The sequence below is a fragment of the Acinonyx jubatus genome, chromosome D2 (assembly GCF_027475565.1).
Source record: "Acinonyx jubatus isolate Ajub_Pintada_27869175 chromosome D2, VMU_Ajub_asm_v1.0, whole genome shotgun sequence".
Lineage (NCBI taxonomy): Eukaryota > Metazoa > Chordata > Mammalia > Carnivora > Felidae > Acinonyx > Acinonyx jubatus.
Window position 1 is genome coordinate 16342815 of NC_069393.1, and position 22874 is coordinate 16365688.

General features: G+C 40.5%; 1 pseudogene; it reads left to right on the top strand.

Moving 5' to 3' along the window:
• Positions 1 to 21696: 21696 nt before the first annotated feature.
• Positions 21697 to 22643, top strand: LOC106969523 (40S ribosomal protein S4, X isoform-like; annotated as a pseudogene).
• The last annotated feature ends 231 nt before the right edge of the window (positions 22644 to 22874 follow it).

The window sequence follows — 22874 nt, forward strand, 5'->3', positions numbered from 1 at the left end:
TTTCGGCCTCTTCATTTTTGCTTGCAGTGATTACTTTAACCGGAATTAAAATTCCTAAGTTAAACAAAGCTGTTTTTAAGATCCGTAAGCATGAACACGACCCCAAAGAGATGAAACCACTCCTTTCATGTCCTCAAAGCATTTTTAAAAGATGGATTGATACATAGCTCACATACAATTCAATTCACCAACTGACAGTGCACAGTTTAGCATTTTGTAGGCTATTTACAGACCTTTGCAGCCATCACCAAAGTCCTTTTATAGCATTTTCTTCAAATCCACAAGAAAGCCCATACCCATTAGTAGTTACTCCTTACTCTCCCCTTCTTCAACCTTCAGGTCTAGGCGGCCACAAATCTGCCTTCTGTCTCTATAGATTCACCTAGTCAACACATGGCATCTAAGTGGGCTCATACCACACATGGTCTTTGATGCCTGGCTTAATTCATTTAGCATAATGTTTTCAAGATTTACCCATGTTGCAGCATACATATTGATTTATTTTACTGCTGTATTACATTCCCTTGTGTGGATATACCACATTATACTTGTCTATCATTTGATGGACAATTGGCTTATTCCTATTTTGGTTATACTATTAATAATGTGTACAACTTTTTGTAAAACCGTCAGGTTTTCTTTCTCTTGGGCATATACCTGAGTGGAATTTCTATATCACATGGTCACTTTTAGTTTAACATTTTGAGTAACTGACAAAATATGGTCTGGAGTATTTAAACTATTTTATATTCCCACTAGCAATGTAATGGGATACTAATTTGTTCACATTTGACATTTAATCTTTTATATTATAGTCTTCCTTGTGTATATGAATCTATATCTTATTATGGTTTTGATTTGTCTTTCCCTCATGGCTAATTAAGTCATATTTTCAGGTGTTTATCAGATTTTTTTAATACTTTTTCTCAACCATTTTACTTATTCACCTTTGGAGAAATGTCAATTCTCATTTATACCTTTTTAAGAGTTCTTCTTCGTATTATCCAGTTTTGAGAGTTCTTTCCTACATACTTAAGATACAAGGTCATCATCACATACATAAGTGGTCATTTTTTTTCCCAATCTGTTGGTTATCTTTCCACTTTTTTGATGATGTCCTCTGAGGCACGAAAGTTTCAATTCTGATGAAGCAAACTTATGTGTTTTTCTTTTGTTTGTGTTTTTGTAGGATTGCTGGATTCTATGGTAGATCTATTTTTAATTTTTTAAGGAACCTGCATACTGTTTTCCAAAATACTGTACAAATTTGTACCTCTAACAACAGTGTAGTGCAAGGGTTCCCTTTTCTCCGCATACCTGCTCTTATCTTTTTGATATGTCATTTGAACATATTTGTAATGGACACTCTGAAGATTCTGTCTGCTAAACTCAACATCTCGGCCTCCTCAAAGCAGTTTCTCTGCTTATTTGTTTTTTTGTTTTTCTTTTAACCTGCATTTGGTCATACTTTATTATTTACTCACATAACTTATATATATATACATATATATATATATATATGTATATGTATATACACACACACACACACACACACACACATATATATATATTTTTTTTTTTGCTAAAAACTAGAGATTTTACAAGATACATTGTAAGAAACTTGGGTGCTGATTCCCCATGCCTTACCAGGGTTTATTTCTTTACTGACTTGAATGGACTATTTTAGTGAAGCCATTTCCCCCACAGCGCACAGTCTCTGATGTTGGTCTGCAAAGAGCACAGCCCTGGGAATTCACAGTCTCTCTGGGCTGCAGTTCTAGTGTGACAATCTTTAATTATTTCCTCCCCTGATTTCTCTCGCTCTGCAGGTGCCACGGTCAGCTGCTCCCCTCCACTAATTCCTCGCTAATTATTCTGTTTTTCTGGACAGTGCTCACGGGGTTGACTCCCTTCACAGTTTCATCCATTGCATTTGGACCACTTTCACGGGCAGTCGTCACAGCCAGTCCCAGAGGATCGTTCTGACCCTAGGTAGGCTGTTCTCTCTTTTCCTGTTTCTGTGGATAAACTTCCAGCTGGTTCATGGTTTCAACTATTTGTTCTCATGAAGCTATGACTCCCAGCCCCTTTTAAACGTTCACCATGGGGGCACCTGGGTGGCTCAGTCAGTTGAGCGTCCAACTTCGGCTCAGGTCATGATCTCACAGCTTGTGAGTTCGAGCCCTGTGTCGGGCTCTGTGCTGACAGCTCAGAGCCTGGAGCCTGGTTTGGATTCTGTGTCTCCCTCTCTCTGCCCCTCCCCCACTCATGTCTGTCAAAAATTAATAAACATTAAAAAAATTTTTTAAAGGCTTACCACCAAAAACCCCACTTTTTTCAACTCTGCTCTTGCGTTTGAACTTCCATACATTTTTCCCCCAAATAAACTCAATTCCCTCTGTATGATGAGCAACTCTCTCCACTGTGACCATTTCAAGGCCAAACATCCGGATCACTGCTCAGCAACTGCGAACACGGGCATCATTCCTCTTCAGCTTTCCAGAGCATGTGCTGAACAGCAGTGGTAGCCCCTGGTGTCTTCAGCCTGCATCTCAGCGCCGAGCCTACACCATTCTCAGGGCTGTGGAGAGGAAGATCAGGGCTCCACATTCTCAGCATGCTACACCTGGGAGACAGCTTGCACCCTGGAGTGCTGGTATGGTGAAATCCTCCTACTGCACTTGCCTCGAGAGCTTCCGTGACATGGAGCTGAAGGGGACAGAGGCACTGACAATGTGTCTCTCCTGGAAGGTACTGTTGCCCTAGCCTGGGAAGGGTGGGGAGCAGGATCTCTGTGTTCTACACCATCCAAAGCAGAATTCTGTCATGCAGGGATGAGGGTAACAAGTACATGGGTTGTGGCTCAAATGCCATAGCCTTTTACTGTTCTTAACAACCGTTGGCACATTTTCTCCAATGTTTTTACCCCCCCCCATTTGTGGAATGTCCTTTAGAATTTCTAGAGGCTTGACGTGGCTCATTTTGTTTTCTTTTTATGAGTTATAGTTGTCTTGCTGGGGATCAGGTCCACGGAATTGCTCATATCACCATCCCAGAAGTCAACTCGCAAAGAATATTCATAACAGATTTTAGTTTTTAAAGGTTACTTATTTATTTGGTGGGGAGGGGCAGAAAGAGGGAGAGAAAGAATCCCAAGCAGGTTCTGTGCAGTCATCACAGAGCCCCCTATGGGGCTCTATCCCACGAACCATGAGATCATGACCTGAGACGAGACCAAGAGTCAGAGGCTTAACCAACTGAGCCACCCAGGTGCCCCTATACACACTTAAATCTCCTTGTTTCCATATAGATCTTAAATGCTGTGAGCATTCTGAGGTGGCTCTTATGTCTTAATTGTGGTCTTTGTAGCTGAAATGACATATAATAGTGCACAGCGCTTTGTACGCAATACAGCCTCAATGCTTTTTTTTTTTTTTTTTTTTTTTTTGACTTAGATGTGTGGCACAGGATCAAAGGTTTACTTTAAAATTTTCTGATGGCTTAAAGAGGGGTGAGACATCAAAGAAAATTTCGAATCACTATTGAAACTTACCATGAACATGATTGACCAGTAGGGTAGAGGACTACTGCCGAACAAGTGACCATGTCCCCACCACTATAGCCATCAGTAAATACCCAACTGGAAGTTGACTTTGTGAGGCGCATTAGAGTGGCATGGGTGCCCTGTGACAGTGCCTGCTGGGGTGTCTTCTTTGTCAGACGAGGTAAGCTGATTATTTAAGACACTACTGAGAGTAAAACAAAGCTCCTAAGTGAGAATATAGCTCACCGTGTTCCACGACTGCCAGAAACGATTGATTTCCTATTACTGCGTCAAAAAATATCACAAATGCATTGGTTTAAAACATCACATATTTATTATCTTACCATTATGTCGACTATACGTCCAACACTGATCTCCCGGGGCTCAAGTGTTTAGCAAAGAGGGCTGTGTTCCTTCCTGAAGGCCCAGGGGGGGAAAATCTGTTGCACCATCGTTCCTAACATTTGTGCAAGCTTTCTGTATTCCTCGCTCATGGCGTCCATCTTCACACTGAGCAGCATCAGGACAAATCCCTCCCATATCACACCCTTCCAACTGTCTCTCTCGTCCACTATTGAGTCTCCTTGTGAACAGTCGCGCCAAAATGAAAAATCCAAGATAATTTTTTTCTAAGGTGGGCTGATTAGCAACCTTAATTCTATCTGCAAGATAATTCCTAATTTCTACATAAGGTAACATATTCACCAATTCCAGGGATTAGGGCATGGGCATCTTTGGAGGCCATTATTCTGCTTACTGAAGATACTCTAGATATTTCTATGTTGTGTTTCTGTGCTGAACATGTTCTATTACTGCCCTGTTAAAATGGGGGAAGTGGTAATTTCCACTGGATCTTGTATTTCACCTACAGATTTGACAGAATTGTAATTAAATATGGGTAAATTGTTACCCATATTTCTTCAATAGTCTACAGTTCCTAACGTCATTCAATTTCTGAATTTTAACCTTTGTTTTAGTGAACATGTTCAGATGAATCATTAGTTGAAATATGTTTCTTTCCCCAATTAAGTTACAATTAGTTGGCTACGTCTCTACATTTTGCCATCTTCTAGAGTCTACAATTGTACAAATTGATTTACTCATAGACTCTTCTCCATGATGTGATTAAGCCATTTTGTTGAGTGTTGACTTTTGTGGAAATTTTTTTTTTTCTTAATTAAATTCTATCATCTTGACAAGTATAACACCTAATGATTCAGGGTTTGTGTTATATCACTATCATCATCATCATTGTCATCACCACTCATCAGTATAGAGGTGACTTCCTTATTAAATAATATGTCACAAAACACTATAAATTCTTTCCATAAGTTATAAAATTATATATATAGTGCCTACCTTCTATGAGTTTTGTGAGTATTTAATTTTATTATATATATATACACACATATATATGTGCGTATATATATATATATATATATATATACATATATATATATATATATGTGTGTGTGTGTGTGTGTGTGTGTGTGTATAAACATTTAACCTATGACAAAATCGTAGCTCAGAGATGGTTAGTGATTTGCCCCAGTATGGTACACCTTGAACACACATGTTTTCATCCAGTGACAAATCAGGTAGCAAGTAAACCTGGGGGCACTGTCAGCATATGACTAGAGAGTATGGGGGAAAGCATCGTAATAGGTAGCATGCATTTGAAATATATAGTCAATATACTTTTCATATCCTGTAAATCTTGTTTTTCTGTGAGTCTACATCCTTTGTATCACTGGCAATCAAGTTTTATGGGGAGAGCAAGCACAAGTTAGAATAAAGGTGTCATTGCTCACGTTGAGATTCAAATTTGAGGTTGTGCATCTTAAGCAAAAGCACAGTCTTGGGAGCCAGGTTTTTCTAAAATAATCCCAAAGAGTTTTCCTTGACTAGAACAGAGGAAAGTCTGAGTAAAACTCTTTACTGTAAGCCCTAGCCTAGTGAGAGGGTAAAGGATATGGTGTAAAGGAAGTTTCTCTTCCACAGCAAAAAAGCCTTTCAGGACAGTGGGGGTTTTGACCAAGAAGAAAGATCCAGGGTGGGTAAGAGCAAGCTTAAAGTTCTGTGTTCCTAAGAAGAACCTATCCCCTCCTCAAAGAGACCAAGGTTTAAAGAGTGAACCTCTGGACTTTGAGGATTAAGATCCCACATCAGTGACAGGGATGGCTGACAACAAAACATTTAAAATCCTACTCTTCTGCAGTGATCTGTGGCCTGATGAGGTGACTACAGCGGAGGAGACATGTGGTGTCATGGGTTTCTGCTGAGAAAGGGCTTGGTAGAGTGTCCACTCTCTTCCTGGGCAGCCTGCATGGGACACTGACAAAAATATGTCTGTTCCTGTGTACTCTGTGGGGTTTAAAGGGTTTCTGTGACTCACAAGTCCGCAGACCTGCTAAAGATTTCCTGGGGTGAGGGCCAACTGAGAGTGAGCCCAAAACAAGTCTGAACTAAAAGGAGGGGGACAGGGCAGGCTGAGAAGCACCTGGTTTTTACCCAACAACTAACTTTACCAGGCAACTTTTTCACGTTGTGCTTCAGTGTTTCCTCTGCCTAAGAAATTGCTATAAAAAATTCGATTGACACGTGTTTGACAAAGAAACACACAAACTTGCTGGTAAACAATTACAGATTGAGTAGTATGCTCTTTTCAAAATTTATTTTATTTATTTTGAGAGAGAGACAAAGAGAGAGAGAGAGAGAGAGAGTCCCAAGGAAGCTCCACACCACCAGTGCAGAGCCCAACGTGGGGCTCAGTCTCACAAAGTGCCAGATCATGACCTGAGCAGGAATCAAGTCAGATGCTTAACCGACTGAGCCCCCCAGGCGCCTCATTGAGTACAATGTTCTTAAACAGAACTTTATTACTATTCTAACTAAGGATTTTTTCCTAATGTGAGCACTAAACTTTCTAAAAACTGCCTTACATGCAGGCATTGGAGTCTGTAGGTGCCAGAAGTACGTTTTTCTTGGATTTTTATGGCTCAGCTTTACTCCGTATGGCTGCACTAGGTTCACATGAGTGAGACTAAAACTGTCAGCAAGCATCAGCACCGCAAGACTCATTTTAAAGCAAAGGTTGAGTTTCTACTCTCAAAGGTGGCTCCTTTGGTGTAACGCTTGACCTCTGCCTTTTAAGTGAGTATAATGTGTGCTCCAATGTCCTCAGTTCGTGAATTAAACAGACATATGAATTAATAGAATGCCAATTCATTAATTTACCTTGAGAAATATACTAGCCGATTCCCTCTAGTTACCCACTTCTCTCTGGGTAGAAACTGTACAGGAAGCCAATGTTGTTACTGAGAATGTTGTTGGTGAGTTTAGAATCACATGTTGGACACTCAAGGGCTACAGACTTTCTGGGCTATTAAAGATGAATTCCTCTCCAAATGTGATATCAGGGGCATATAAATAAGAGAGACCAAGGGCAGGTCTCGGCGCATTCTCTCCATGACAGTGGATATTCGCTTTCAAGTTTTATTTCTTGTTCTCTTACATTATTTTATTAATCTGCATTTTCCCCTAGTTAAAACAATGATCCCAAAGGAGGAGACTTCCCACTCCTCCGTGGAGCTCCATGGGATAACGGACACAGGGAGAGAACACCACCCTGGCGTTGCATTTCCACCTCGGTGACACAAAATATGCCCGAGAGCTAAAAAGCTGTGATCACTGGGTCATTCTAGATACCCAGCTGTGACCAGCCGTCAGGAAAACCAATTTGTATACCCCCCAAAAAATTTAAACTACTAGTTTACAGGATGATTGCCTAAGTAAAAGTGACTCTTAAATTTGAAGGATGATTCAATATATGGTAGGTTTAAATAGTGACTTTTCTCTAGTCAATTAAAGCATTTTACAGGTGATTTTACTACCTGATGGAAAAATTACATTAGACAGACACTTAAAACTGGTATTAGGAATCACTGTTAATTGATAACTGTATATAATCTCAGATTCCTTATGCTCCTCTTACAGAGAGAAAAATATATGATTTAATTCACCAAAAAATTGAATAAAACACAACATTTTAGAACTTCATCCGCTGTGTCTAATGAGGTACATCTGTAGGAGCAAAGCTCTATTCATAATTACCAGCAAACCACTAAAACACAAAGAAGCAAACGTTAATGCAATGACTGTATTTATTTTTCCTTGCAGACTGGGTAATTTAAAATGCATTACTATAGGATTCCTGTTTGTTTATTAACCGGCTACTAAATTGAACAGCTCTTACATACAAGGTGCTATACTGGGCAAAGGAGACACAAATAATAACAAGGGATAAGACGCAGCACGAGTTAACATTTCTCCAATATCCACTGTGCTCAACTCTTTGCATGGATTAGCTCATTCAATCCTTACAGAAATCTAGAAGGTCTGAAGCATACCCTTTCTCCTGGGCTATCTGTAACTCCAGGATGACCAACTGTGAAAGAATATATTCTCACACTTTCTTACAGGCCACTGCACCCCTCCTTCTTAATCTCTACTCAATGCCTGTCAGCACCTCCCACATGGTACTTCCTCACAGACCTGGTTACACTGTTCTTAAGACACGCTCCCTCACTGGTAGCCCTACTCCAATTAGTTACCTTGTTGACTTCTTTACAACACACTGAAGTCTTTGTCCTTCCGTGTCCTCACAACCCATAAAGGCACCCAGCCCTGGGCCATGACTCAGGAAAGCAGCATTTCCGAAAGTCTAGGTTACAGCTCATTGCTGTGCCTGTGGAGTCCTCCGGGTTGTTTCTAAATAGACTCCCTGCTCTATTGTTGCCATTTTCAAACATTATACACACACACACACACACACAAATACATACATATATATATATGTATATATGTATATATGTATATGTGTGTGTATATATGTGTGTGTGTGTGTGTGTGTGTGTGTGTGTGTATATATATATATATATATATATATATATATATATATATTCATGCCACTTTTAGCCCTTTTAGGATCTTATAATGTTGTAACTTGTTAATCCTATAGTTTGAAGATATCTGTTACTAGTTTCAAAGGTATTATGACATTTCATTTAAATTCATTTGGATTACAAAGGAAGAAGTTGGTTAGGGTAGACGAGTCCTAAAATCATTCCGTTCCTTGACACAATCTTTGGAACAAGATACAGAATTACTAATTTAAAGATTAATACACTTAAGGCAAAGTATGTCTTATGAATATGTTTCATACATAAATCCATGGGCCTTTTATTTTAATTATATACACGAAAGACGCTCCAGAAAAATGTGGATTCTAGTTTGGGATCATTTTTAAAATTTTCATAAACTATTAACATCATTAATCCCTTTCTTAATTGTTCAATAAAGCCTTCTCTGCATTAATTAGTTTCAGAAACTTTTCTTGGCAGGAGCAACCAAATCAAATGCTAGCACTCTAGCTGTTTGAAAGGATTAAAATAATACTTAACAAATTACTGTGAAGCTTGAAGGCTGAAACACAGAGGTACAATTAACATAACCAAGAATCCTATTGCTCTACCATTTATACAAACAAAAAGACGAGCTTTTTTTTCTTTTGTGTTATCCTTCTCCCTCATCACAAAACTGTACCAATATTTTCAAACAACTATTATCTCAGACATCAAAAAAAAGAAAAAAAAAACTATTTTGTTTTTTTGTAATCATTCCTCTAAAGAGATTGCTTTGCTTATACACAATTTAAAGACTTTTCAACAGACAAGGTTAGTCCCCTATTCACTTGCATAGGCCTCCTGTGCATAACATAGCCAGCTGTGTTAGAGAAAAGAAAAAAAAACCAAAACTCAAACCATTACCGAATGCATGCTTATATCCACAAAATCATTTGATTTTCTCCTTTTTATGGAGCCTACAACTTTGTAAGTAAACAATAAAAATATAATTGTATAGATTAACTTCCAGATGATTTTTCACACCTGTAATTGTATAGGTCAGTTACGAATGAATGATTATAAAATCATTCTTACCCATGTCTTGAACCTAAACCTTCAGTTTTCCATGTTATGTACACACGACGTTTCCAGCAGCACAATCAACTTATGACCTCACGTATGTTAGCAACACATCCTAAGTGAAACCCCAAGCAAATTTCTTAGGCAAGTTTACTCTGATTCCTGAAAACCTCTAGCCAGACACAGGCATCTTCACCTTTACCCCATTCATCACCGAGGTGTGGAGGGTGTCCCTGAACATCAGGGTCCCCTTACAAATACCTCTCCTGTTGTGCTCCTCTACCTGAGGTGTGGCAAACACGTATGGACTCCCACACTTTCACGCCTCCCTAGTCTCACCCAACACACATGCTCTCTGCTGATGTCTTTATCAGCTCCCCTCCAAAGAGATGCACATGTGCCTTTCTCTGACAGTCTACAATCTATGGCCTGCACGCCAACAGCCCGCTGCCTGTTTTTGCAAATAAACAGCCACAATTACTCTTTTAAAAATATCCAATGGCTGATTTTGCTCTGAAAATGCCAAGGTAGAGCCCATATGCCTCCAAAACTGGAAACACTTCCTACTGATCCTTTCACAGAACAGGTTTGTTGACCTGGTGTCTGATACAGGCAGCCGTGACCACATGCAACGCAAACTGTAGTTAAGACTGTAAAACCCATGAGAAATTGTTTCTTGGACGAGGACTTCACTACTTCAAATGTGTTTGCTGAAATCACAACAGATTCCTGGGGCCCTATCGTATGGTAAGTGGTGAGTTACACGAGGGGCACGATCGCATGATCGCATGGTAAGCGGTGAGTTTACAAGAGTGGCACAACCATATGGTAAGCGGTGAGTTACCCAAGTGAGGATTTTTCTGAGCCAATGATTTGTTTGCACTAACAATGCACGGAATAGCACTGACTTTCAAATTACAAACTCACAACAAGTCAAAATGCATTTAAACCCACCTAAAAAGAAACATTATTAAAAGCACTAGGGATACCGTCACTATCACGGGGTCATTTTCCATCTTAAAGGACAAAAGCTCAAGAAGTCCACGTTTCCAAAGACAGCGTCTTAAGACGAAGAGCAGAGAATCGGTCTAATGACGCTATGCAAAAGCTAATGCTATTGGACAGCACTTCCTGTTTTCATCTAGAAGGAGGAAGTCACCGTGTAAGTCGTTCGCAACAGCATACTTGTATGGGCCATGCGTCCGGGCCACCTGACAGTGGCAGCACCCATAACACACGCTGAGTAATGCTCCCCATCACCTCCACCAGCACGTGGGGGATGATTCACTTCTCAGACACGTGATGACGCAGGAAGCTCTCCGTGTCAAGTACGTGCCTCGCACACACCGGCCCAGAGGTGCTTTGGGCAGAAGGACACCTGCTAGCTGAGAAGAGAAAGATCGGGAGTTCCTGGAAGCCCGCTGAAGGGGGCCTGGAAGGCCGGCACTGGAACACCAGTCGGGGGGGCACAGCCCCAGCTCTTCTTCGACCTCCCCAGGAGGGATCATGTCAAACACACGCGGAGAGCAGTGCAGCCTCCACCCCAGCAGCTGCGGAGCCAGAGAGGCTGCAGATGGCCCAGGGGGACGCGGGAGGGAGGGGGGGGGGTCACAGTGCTGATGTCCCCAGGGTGGGGGTCCGCCCACAGCAGTAGGGCAAGCCGGGAAAACAGGCTCACGGTGAGGGATCTCCCACAGCTGGAACTACCGGAAACCCCTTTGGCGGAAGTGAGGAGGGAAGACTGTGCCCTGCGCAGTGCAGGAAGGTCAGACAGACTAACACAGCCTGGTCAAACACCAGCGCGCAAGTCACCTTGGAAAGAAAGCGGAAATGGGCGGGGACCTAAAGTGGCAGTGTGGCCATCTTGGAGCTCCTGGGCCCGGGGGGGGGGGGGGGGGTAGCCGCACCGCAGCCCCAGCCCCTGAAGGAGGACAGCGGAGGAGGGCTGCAGGCAGGGCCCTCTCTGGGCGGGGCCCTTCCAGAAAGGCGCTTCCAGGATACTGCTTTTTGCCTGCCTGCTGCAGGGGCGAGCCCACTTCCAGGACCCCACTTCGTGGGGAAGAAGGCTTCCCGGGGGCTCATTTCCGGGAGTCCCACCTCCAGAAACCCGCTTGACGGAGGAAGGCGCTGATTCTGTTGGGGGAGAACTTTCAGGAGCCCCATTTGGGGTAGGAAAAAGGGCTGCTTCCGAGGTGGCAGCGCTTCTGGAGGTGGATGCTTCTAGGGACCCCAGTTCCAGAGGCCCACTTCCAGGGGCCCACTTCTGGAAGCCCTCTTGGGGGTGGTGGGGGACACTTCTGGGCGCCGATTGGAGGCTCTGGTGGACGAGCTAGAGGGACACTGCCTGGTGCAGGATCCCAGGACGACCACCGGGATGGGTTCTGCCAGTGCGTCTGGCAGGCTGCCTCAGAGAGCTGCAGAGGAGGCAGGTCCCCGGATGGAGGGGCAGGTGGGGGAGGCACACTGACTCCTGCCCCCACTGCGCAGGACCGGATGGAGAACCCAGCGAAAGGGCCGCCGGACATCCAGGTCTTTCAGACGTGGTGGCAGGACAGAGCGCCATGGGCACGGGGGTCGGCGCCCCGATGGAGGGAGCAGGTGGATGCCTTTGCCAGAACCTTTGTACCGAAGGGAACTGAACACTTGTGAAAAAAGCAGTGAAAGAAAGTTAAAAAATAAATAAACGTTTCACAAAAACACCCCAAAACCACAAAACGTGAAAAAATAAGCTGCACACAACTCTCCCACTCATGTTACTGTAATTTAAAAAAGGAATTTGCAGTTAGGAATTGAATGTTTAAATATTTAAAATAGAAATAATTGGAAGATCAGAAATAAGAGCCAAACAGACTTTGAGAAAACTGAAGGAAAAGATAATTTCGACTCACAATTTATGACTCTACTACGAAGCTGGCAAGAGTAGCACAACTGGATGTGCAAAAAAAGATGCGTAAGAATAAATAGGGCCGAGACCACGAAGAGGAGGAGCGGCATAGAACGAATCAGAGACAATGACAAAGACCCTTCCCCACCCCAAAAAGGAACAGAACTTAAAACTCCAGAAAACTGTCATGACCTGAAAGATGCTGTGAATATCCGTATGGAAATGGCGGACCACGTTTCTGGAAAAATTGATCCAGAAAGTTCATCTGAGACATAGTGCCTCCAGAATACCCTTTAGAAATCAGCAGCAGTGTGGAAAAATACTGCGCACCCATGTGCTCTTAAAGTAAAGGACACATTTTATTCAATGAAACGTTGATTGGAAAAAAATAACTGTTAATGAGTGCAAAACACTGGAAAACTATAAAACCATGAGTTTGAAGTGGTAACATAAAAATCTGGCAGGATACAGGAGAAGACGACAAAGAGGAGGTAGAAAACAACAGGATTTGCCACCAGTGGACATGCGTATTATTGTAACCATTTAACAGAAAAATAGATAATTCATGCAAGAGTATGGGTTCAGCTTCTGACTTTGTCCAGCAAAGCGTAGGGCGGCAGAAAGGGTTACTCAAGATTCCATTCAAGTCAGGAGAGGTGAGAGGGAGACTAAGGGAAGTCTCTCCGAGCTGCTCTCAAGCTTCCGTATTTATTTAGCATACATTTAGGGAAACAGTGTGCAATAGGTCAGCGGCCTACATGCCGATAAGACCTTATAGGGGCATCTGGGTGTCTCAGTCGGTTGAGTGTCCAACTTCAGCTCAAGTCATGATCTAGCGGTTCATGGGTCCAACCCGTGTGTTGGGCTCTGTATTAACAGGCTGGAGCCTGGAGCCTGCTTCAGATTCTCTGTCTCCCCTCTTTGCCCATCCCCTGCTCGTGTTGTCTTTCTCTCTCTCTCTCAAAAATAAATAAACCTTTAAAAAATGTATTTTTAAGGACGTATAGAAAGGCCTGCAGAAAAATCAGTTAACACAGGGTAAAATACTCCATGCAACAACATGGTCTAAGGAATTTATGAGCATAGGCAGGACCTAACCCCTAGATATACATTAACCAGATAAGCCAAGTGAGTGCCCCCTGGATATACATTTAACTAGATAAGCAAAGTGTGGCCTTCTGTTTTCAGCAAGGCCAGAATGCAGTGTTCTGCTTTGCAATGCGCTCCCCATAATCTCCTAACCCTGGACATAGCTATTTGATTTCCCACGGAAAAGAAATAAGCTTTTACTATTCCTTTTTAGGAAGAACTGCATTTTATCCCTAGTTAATGAGAGAATGTACTTTTAAGAATGCCAATTAATACACACACACACACACATATATATAGGTGGAATGATAGAATTAGAAAAACCACCATTTTGTGACCACTTATCAAGTAATTAGGCTTTGGAACAGTTCAATTAAAGGTAACAAAACAGCACGGGTTTCTTGCTAATAACTATGGAAAAATTTACTTTAGAATCAACACATCTCATAATACTTTTTTGTTGTTTATTTTGAGAGAGGTGTGCACGTGTAAGCAAGCAGGCAAGGGGCAGAGAGAGAGAGAGAGAGAGAGAGAGAGAATCCCAAGCAGGCTCCACGTTGTCAGCGCAGAACCCTATGTGCGCCTCAATCTACCGAAACTTGAGATCACAACCTGGGCCCAAAAGTCATTACACTTAACCGACTAAGCCACCCAGGCACCCTCATAATAGTTTCTTAAGTAATACAAGTTAACATTTCTGCTAGTGGGACAACATGATTTGTGTGCACTCTTTAATGAGATTAATTATAAGTATATAATATGATCTATGAAATCATCTTGCTAAAATTTTTAAAAATTTTTTAAAAATTATTATTTGTAATCTCTACACTCAACGTGGGGTTCAAACTCACAACCCTGAGGTCAAGAGTCACATGCTCTATTGACTGAGCCAGACAGGTACTCCAAAAAAAGTTTAATCTGAGTGTAACCTACCCTATAGACCAAATTTCCAGTTTATAGGAAGTTTAGGAAACAAAGGAACGCTGTAAAAGACACTAAGAGGAAACAATCAGATAAATCAAAAATATCCTATAAGGAAAATTACCTGGTTGTCTCTTGAAAATGTTATGATAAAAGTGAACAGATTGCTTTAGCACAAAAAGACTACGGAGAAAATAGTATTCTACCAGTTTGTTGATTCTCGTCCTGACAAGCATTAGGTCAGGCCCCGAGGTGAGGCAATGATATTTGGAGACAAAACATACAGGAAGGCTGGGATAATCACAGTAGTGGTAACAGTCTTTTTGTTTCTGAAAATTAGTTGTTTATTTAGTCCTATGACAAAGCTTAATCCTATGATCTTTGTTCTTCTTTTATACTGCTTCCTCTGGAAAGTTCTCTATTCTTATATTTAATTAATTACATGAATATGAATGACTCTCCCCTTCAGTATTTGTATATGTGACCACTCACCTGAACGTCATTAAGTTCTAATATCATCTCTGTCAGTGATCAGCTAGGCAAACTGTGCCCAGCAAATTTAATTTGTGCCTTAGTCCTATTACCTATAATGTAAGAATAAAAATACCAGACTAATCTATCTCATTGAGTCTTTTCTAATAAACTAATAAGGGGACACATGAAAGATTCTGACATCTGTGAAATAATATACTTAAGATAAGTTACTCATTTGTCCTTTAGGCATATGGATATAGAAATTTCTCTCATTCAGACAGACACTATTTCACAAAGGTGCCAGTAAACACACTACCTCCACAGAGGGCCAGTAAGCAAAATTAATATTGTTGAACTTGCGACCTATGCTATTTTCTGGAGTTCCACCGTAATTTGTAGTTCTGGTTCGAGTCAATATGTACATAATCAAGGAAGATAAGTAATATCTGGACCATTTTTTTTCCATAAGTAAATTAAATAATAAAAAAGAAATGTCTTTTGGCAACACACTATTAGGGAGATGTTATTGGCAACAGCAAAAGAGCTGTTGAAAAGTAAGCGCACAATTAAACCCTGTACCTGCAGTAGAAATACGTGACTGAATGCCTTTTGAAAACCTTTGCTCCTTTACAGCAAATTCAGTTATCATAAGAATTTAAAAGGCAGATGGAGCCAGTTTTCCGGGGTATGTACAACAAAGAGTTGATCTATCTCTGATGCTATATACCTGTGGTCGGATGCTTTCCAGAATGACAATACAAAACATCTTACAAAATAGAACCATACACATTTCAGGCCAGTCATCTGGAATTTAAAACAGACCTGATTCTGATGTTACGCTATGCTTAAAACCAACCAACAGAGAAAGAGTAACAACAAAAAAAATAATTTTTTTTAAAGTTACAGGAAAAAAAAAACACACATGATCTTTATCCATGAAAAACAGACACTTGAATACTTAAAGGGGCCCTAGCTTGGATCTTAGATTCCAGGTCAAACACCTGTGAACATGGATTTTTTACCCCACGATGACAACTCTAATTTTATTTCACAAATTTAAGGTGGGAGGTTGTTAAATACCATCTTCCCTCCCCCTTACTAATTACCATATGATATAAAATTGGTTGTCTGAATGGCATGCTAAATTGTGGCTCAAAATACCCAGCAAAACTAACTGATGCTTTTCAGTGAAGGTTCTGGCTTGTTTGTAATCAAATAATGTCTTGAGACTCTAGGGCTTTAGGGGTGTTTTCAGGATTTTTTTTTCCAGATTTGGTATTTTCCAGATTTGGCTTTCCTTAGCCAGCATCATAATACCAGTCTGCGTTTACCCTGGCTATAGGTTTCAGAGGGAAATCTTCCAGGAAAGTTCCAGGGGCAATAAAAGGACTAAAACATTGGCATAACCATCCCAACACTGAGCAAGAAAGGAGTAAGGACTGATTTTGACCCAAGATGTTTGTGCTGGGGCGGGGTGGGGGGGGGGCAGTAGTAGGATTCTACTTCCTCCTTTTGGAAAGGGATCAAGGGATTTTGATGATATTCATTTTCTCATTTGAGATTTGCTATTTTGGCAAACCATACACGGGCATTGAAGTACAAGTAATTGGTGAAATTTGTATGTAGTAATCTGCATATAAAATAGGTTTTCCTGACCATCTTAATGAAATCAATTGGGTTGAGCCCCTCATCCCATTTTCTTACTAAAATCCCAGCATATTGTTCCAGGATTACATTGTAATGGCCGCTTTGGGTCTGACTTTGTAGATCTCACTAACATGTTATTTTCCACGATATTTCTTCATTTTAGTCTGTGACAACCCATGGTAAAATTAACCAATGTTCATTTTTTTTTTCTTAAAATAACTCACGTAAGGCATTTGACTGAGCACTTTAAATTGAAAGATCTGTTTACCATCCAGCATAACAAGCAATATGAAAGTAAATATTAAGCAACACTGTATTTAAAAATCCTTCAGCTACCAATTACGGGCTCTCACCAGCCACTTCTCTACAGGATCCTAATCTAGTTGGGTTGTTAGAATTGTTCTCTCCAATTTAATACCCTTCCAGTTTTCCTATGCAGATCAGTTTATCTTTGCACACTGCACTCTTTTGGACCTGACCCTTCATTAGCGTGTTTGCAAAATAAAGTGCCAGTAATGCTAGCTACATATGTTTAGTAGCACAGGACCGGCAAAGATTTTAGAATGTCAGTGTATCTTTCACTCCAAGCCCCCCAAATATTTAGAAAGCGTTCGTGACTTTAATCACTTTTTGTACATTTTTTCCACTATGCAATTATAAGAACATAGGGGAATAATATTGGTCTAGAAAAATGACAGATTTTTCAATGGTCCCTCTGATTCCACATGCCTGTTAATCAACTATACGTTACACAAATTTTAGAAAGTGTGTGGCCTCATTATGTCTATATGAAGATCCAGAAACAAGGAGGGCCAGGTCCCTTTCCAATCCGTCACACTGCAAAGATCCGAAAGACTGTGAGATGCTTTGAAACATTTAAAAGACAAAATCATGTTAATAATATCATTGATGGGTTTCACAAGGGAACTCCAGGAAGTAAGAGGTGATTTCCTCTGGGGCTTAAAATTATGTTATTTTTCTATAGAGGTCAAGTTCTGAGAGGCAATAAAATCTTTAATTCCAATTCCCCTTAACCAGGAGGTGAGAAAAGTTTTAACAACCTCAGGGATCACTAGGAAAGCACTAATGAATGATAATTTATTCTCAACAGTCAGAAAGAGCAACCAACTCTGAGACAATGTGTTATAACTTCTGTAACTTTTGCAAACACATAGGAGACGCAGTGTTAATTTGCAGATTAGGAATATTTAAAGTAACATTTCGTCTATGTTTGATAAAGTTACGTTGTGCTAGTGGCCCTAGTACAAGAGAATATTAGCTACAGTATACATGTGAAATATGTACAGATAGACCGCATTCACCTTAGGTCATGACCCATCAGTGGACAAGTAATGAAGTTACTATATTTTTGAACAACAACAAATATATATATATATATAAAATTATCAGCATGCTCCTCACAAAGTAGGGGTTAATGACACTGCTTCATTTACATATGTATCTACATTGGTCTGCTGGGGCTCTGAAGAGCTATATGAATGTTTCTCCATAACACAATCACATTTCAATTCCAACATTTTCTCCTGTGGGGTAGTCCTCTTTAAAAACAGCCTTCCCTGGGCGCCTGGTTGGCTCAGTTGTCAAGCATCCAACTCTTGAGTTTGCTCACAATTCATGTGATAGAGCCCCTCATTGGGTTTTGTGCTGACAGCACAGAGCCTGATTGGGATTCCCTCTCTCCTCTCTGCTCCTCCCCTGCTCATGTTTGTTCGTTCTCTCTCTCAAAATAAGTAAACATGGAAAAAAACCCAGCTTTTAGGGGGCACCTGGGTGGCTCAGTCAGTTGAGTGTCCAACTTCAGCTCAGGTCATGATCCCACAGTACATGGGTTCAAGCCCTGCATCAAGCTCTGTGCTAACAGCTCAGAGCCTAGAGCCTGCTTCAGATTTTGTGTCGCTCTCTCTCAGCCCCTCTCCCACTCGTGCTCTGTCTCTCTTTCTCAAAAAAAAAAAAAATTAACATTAAAAAAAGCTTTTCCTGTGAATCTACAGTAAAATGAACTTAGTAACATGACTTCACAGAACTCTAAGTAGTTTACTCATGAAGAAACATGTCAAAATTGTTACCATCACAACAGAGTATAGCTCTGTCTTTGTGTTATTTATATTTATATACAATACACCCACACATATACACATATACCACGCAAAATATATATTCTATATTCTATAATATACATGTCATATGTGATCAGCATATGCATGTTGTTAGGCACGTATTATGTATGTGTGTGTATATATAGGTATATATATATACACACACACATATATATATGTATACACACACACACATATGTATACACACACACATAAATATACATATATATATATATACACATACTATGTATATTAGAATGAAATTTCACATGTAAACCAGAGATTGCAATCACTAGTCATTAAAGAATATTCTAAAGGAACGTGGTCAGCAACATTCAAGTAACCACACAGGCTCTGCTGAGAACAAGAGGCAGATTACTAAGTAAATTAAGGAAAATTTGTTCTACGCTGTGTTTGGTGGAATGATACTATGGCAGGCTAGAAAAACTGTGGAAGGAAGAACTGGACTTTTGTTGTTTGGCAGATTGGTTGTAAAAACCAACTTTTTGCTTTTCACATATTTTTTGAGACGCTGTTATATTTCAGATGGCAGGTGCTTTAAAGGTACCAGTTGAGAGGTCCTGCCACATGCATGAACCTGGAAACCTTCACCACAATCAAGATAATGATGACAGGGGCACCTGGGTGGCTCACTTGGTTGAGCCTCCAACTCCCTCTTAATTTTGGCTCAGGTCATGATCCTAGAGGTCACGGGATTGAGCCCCGGGTTGGGATCTGTGCTGCCAACATGGCACCTGCTTAGGATTCTCTCTTCCTCTCTTTATGCCCCACCCCCCTCTTTCTCTCCAAATGAATAAATAAAACGTAGAAAAAAGATGATGATTACATTCATTACCTCCACAAGTTGCGTGGGCTCCTCTGTGACCCCTCCTTCCCTTTTTCTTCTAATCACTTACACACTCACTCCCACCTACACCCCCAGACAACCATTGACCGGCCTTCTGTCACTGTGGAATGGTTTGCACTTTTTAAAAACTGCATGAATGAAATTACATGGTATGTTTTCTCTGTGTTGCCTTTTTCACTGAATAAAGTTATTTTAATATTCATTTAATTTTATTATGTATATCAATAGTTTCTTTTTTTTAAATTTCTGAGTAGTATTCCATTGTCTGGACATACCACTATTTGTTTATCAATCTGCCCGGTAATAGGGTTTATACAATACAATTTTAGCTTACCCCAGTCTCCTTTTGTGTGAGACTTGACCACTTCACGTACAGTATTACAGCACAAGTACGGTATAATAGTATACTTACAATTCCTCATTCCAAACTTTGTTATATATGTTGTTTACATACTTTATCTCTACATATTTTACCTTTACAAGTGCCACAGTATATCTGTACTATTTTTAATTCAAAGAGTCAATTATCAATTAAAGAGGCTTTTTAATAAAATATAAAATACTTCCCACACATTTCCAATTTATGCAGCTGTTCATTCCTTTGTACAAATCCAGACTTACACCTTGTATTTTTTTTTCTTCTACTTGGAAGGTGTTTTTAAACATTTATTTTATTATTTTTTTTAATTTATAGATCTGCTAGTGATGAGACAGTCTCTAGTCACCTTCATTTTTTAAAGATAGAGTATGGTCTATAGGTTGACAGTTGTTTTCCTTTCAGGGTTTTAGTTTTAAAGTTTATTTATTTTTGAAAGAGAGAGAGAGAGAGTGATGGAGAGGCAGAGAGAGAGGGAGAGAGAGAATCCCAAGCAGGTTCTGCACTGTTAATATAGAGCCTGACGCAGGGCTTGAACCCATGAACAGTGAGTTCATGACCTGAGCCAACAACAAGAGTCAGACTCTCAGTTGACTGAGCCACCCAGGCGCCACTCTTGCAGGATTTTAAACATGCTTTTCCATTGTTTTCTTGCTTATATTGTCTCAGATGAGAGATCTATTGCCACTTTATCTTTAACTGCTTTACTAAGATTGCTTTTAGGCTTTTATTTTTATCCTTGATTTTGAGGAATTTCAGTATGATATGCCTTGTTTTCTGTGTTTCTTATGTTTGGCATTTGTTGAGTTTCTTGAATCCATTGTTGTATAATTTGCATCAAATTTGGAAATCGTGCAGCCATTATTTCATAAAATATGTTTTCCGCCACTCTTTTTTCAGGTACAATTATACATGACCACTCGATATTATCCTATGACAGTTCACTGATGTTTTCTTTATCGTGTCTTTAGTCTTTTACCTCTCTATCACATTTCAGATAGTTTCCATCATCCTATCTTCAATTCCTCTGGCCTTTTCTTTCACAGTGTTTAATTTTCTTTCAATCTCATCCAAAGTATTCTCCTGTCATAGTTATCATGCTAAAGCTTTACTCTACCCCCTTATATACTTCAGATGTAACTGTACTGTTTAGTGTCCTTGTCCATAACTTCTATCATATCTATAATCTGTCAATTTCTATTACGTCAATTTCTATTATTTTTTACTATATTATGGTGAGTCACAGCGTCTTCCTTCTTTCAATACCAATATAACATTTCATTTCATGCTGAACATTATGTGGTTTACCTTGCTGAATCATGGATGGCTTCATATTCCTCTAAATGCTCTCCAGCATTATTCTAGAAAGTAGGCACATTACTTGGAACTAGTGTGATTCTTTCCGGAATGGCTTTTTGATTTGTTAGCTGTGTCCAGAGTAGTGCTCAGTCTATGACTACTTTTAACCACAACTAAGATAATATCTTTCTGAATACTAATTATCCCCACTTATTAGAATATCCTTCTGAGTACCCTAACCTATGTAGAATTTTTTTTTTCCCACTCTGGAAACAAGAGTTTTACACTCTGGATAGTTAGAACATAAACTATCTTTGGTCCTATGTGGACCCTGAAAAGAATTCCCCTATTCTTGTCAGGTTCTTTACACAGCCTCAGACAGCTTCCTCACATGCTTGCACCAGTCAATATTCAACTTAGGACTTGGGAAGGACTCCAGTCTTTTTCTCAGGTACTGGAAGGAGGCAGTCTTCTTTCTGTGCCTGGTGCAGCCATGGCTTATGGTCCCAAGGAGCATCTGAAGTGTGTAACAGCTTCAAAGCACTGGATGCTGGATAACTGACCAGTGTGCTTGTCCCTCAACCATGTACAGGTCCCCATTAGCTGAGAGAATGTCTTCCTCTCATCATTTTCCTAAGGAACAGACTTAAGTATGCCCTAACAGGAGATGAAGTAAAGATCTGATACAGCATTTTATTAAGATTGATGGCAAGGTCTGAGCTGATATAACCCACCCTGCTGGCTTTATGTATGTTAGCAGCATTCAAAGACTGGGGAGAATTTCCATCTGATCTGCAGGACACCAAGGATAGTTTCTGTTCTTTGGATGACACCTGAGGAGGCCGAGTATAAGTTGTGCAAAGTGAGAGAGATCTTTGTGTGGACAAAAGGAACCCCTCACCTGGCGGTCCATGATGCTGGCACTATCTACTACCCTGATCCCCTCATCAAGGTGAAGGACACCATTCAGATTGATTTGGAGACTGGAAAGATTACTGATTTCATCAGGTTTGACACTGGTAATCTATGTATGGTGACTAGAGGTGCTAACCTGGGAAGAACTGGTGGGATCGGTGTCCGAGAGAGGCACTCTGGTTCTTTGGATATAGTTCACTGCCAATGGCAACAGCTCTGCCACCCAGTTCTCCAACATTTTTGTTACTGGCAAAGGCAACAAGCCATGGATTTCTCTTACGCATGCAAAGGGTATCTGCCTCACCATTGCTCAAGAAAGAGACAAGAGACTGGTGGTCAAACAGAGCAGTGGGTAAAATGGTCTCTAGGTGACTTAATAGGAAGCCTTTGTACTTAATTAAAGATAATACAGCACAATAAAAAAAAAAAAATAGAAGACTTGGAGAGGATTCCAAGCCTCAGGAGCCTTCTCTTTGGGAAGCTCTTTTCTTTCCAGTCCTCTGTCCTGTGAACTCCAGTTGTCTTAGCCTTCTTAGCCACCTACTTGTGTCTCTGAATGCAGAAGTTGCCAGGCTGCACCTGGGTCACTCCTCAACAGCACAGCGTGGAAAGTGTCTCCAGACCACAACTCAGGGCAGTCGTAGTTATCACCTAATGTTCCCCCTCTCACAGGAATCTCTGTCCTAATCTCCAATGCATGATAAGTGCTGTTTTCCATATTTTATTTTTTATTTTTTTAGTTTTTTCTCATGTAGG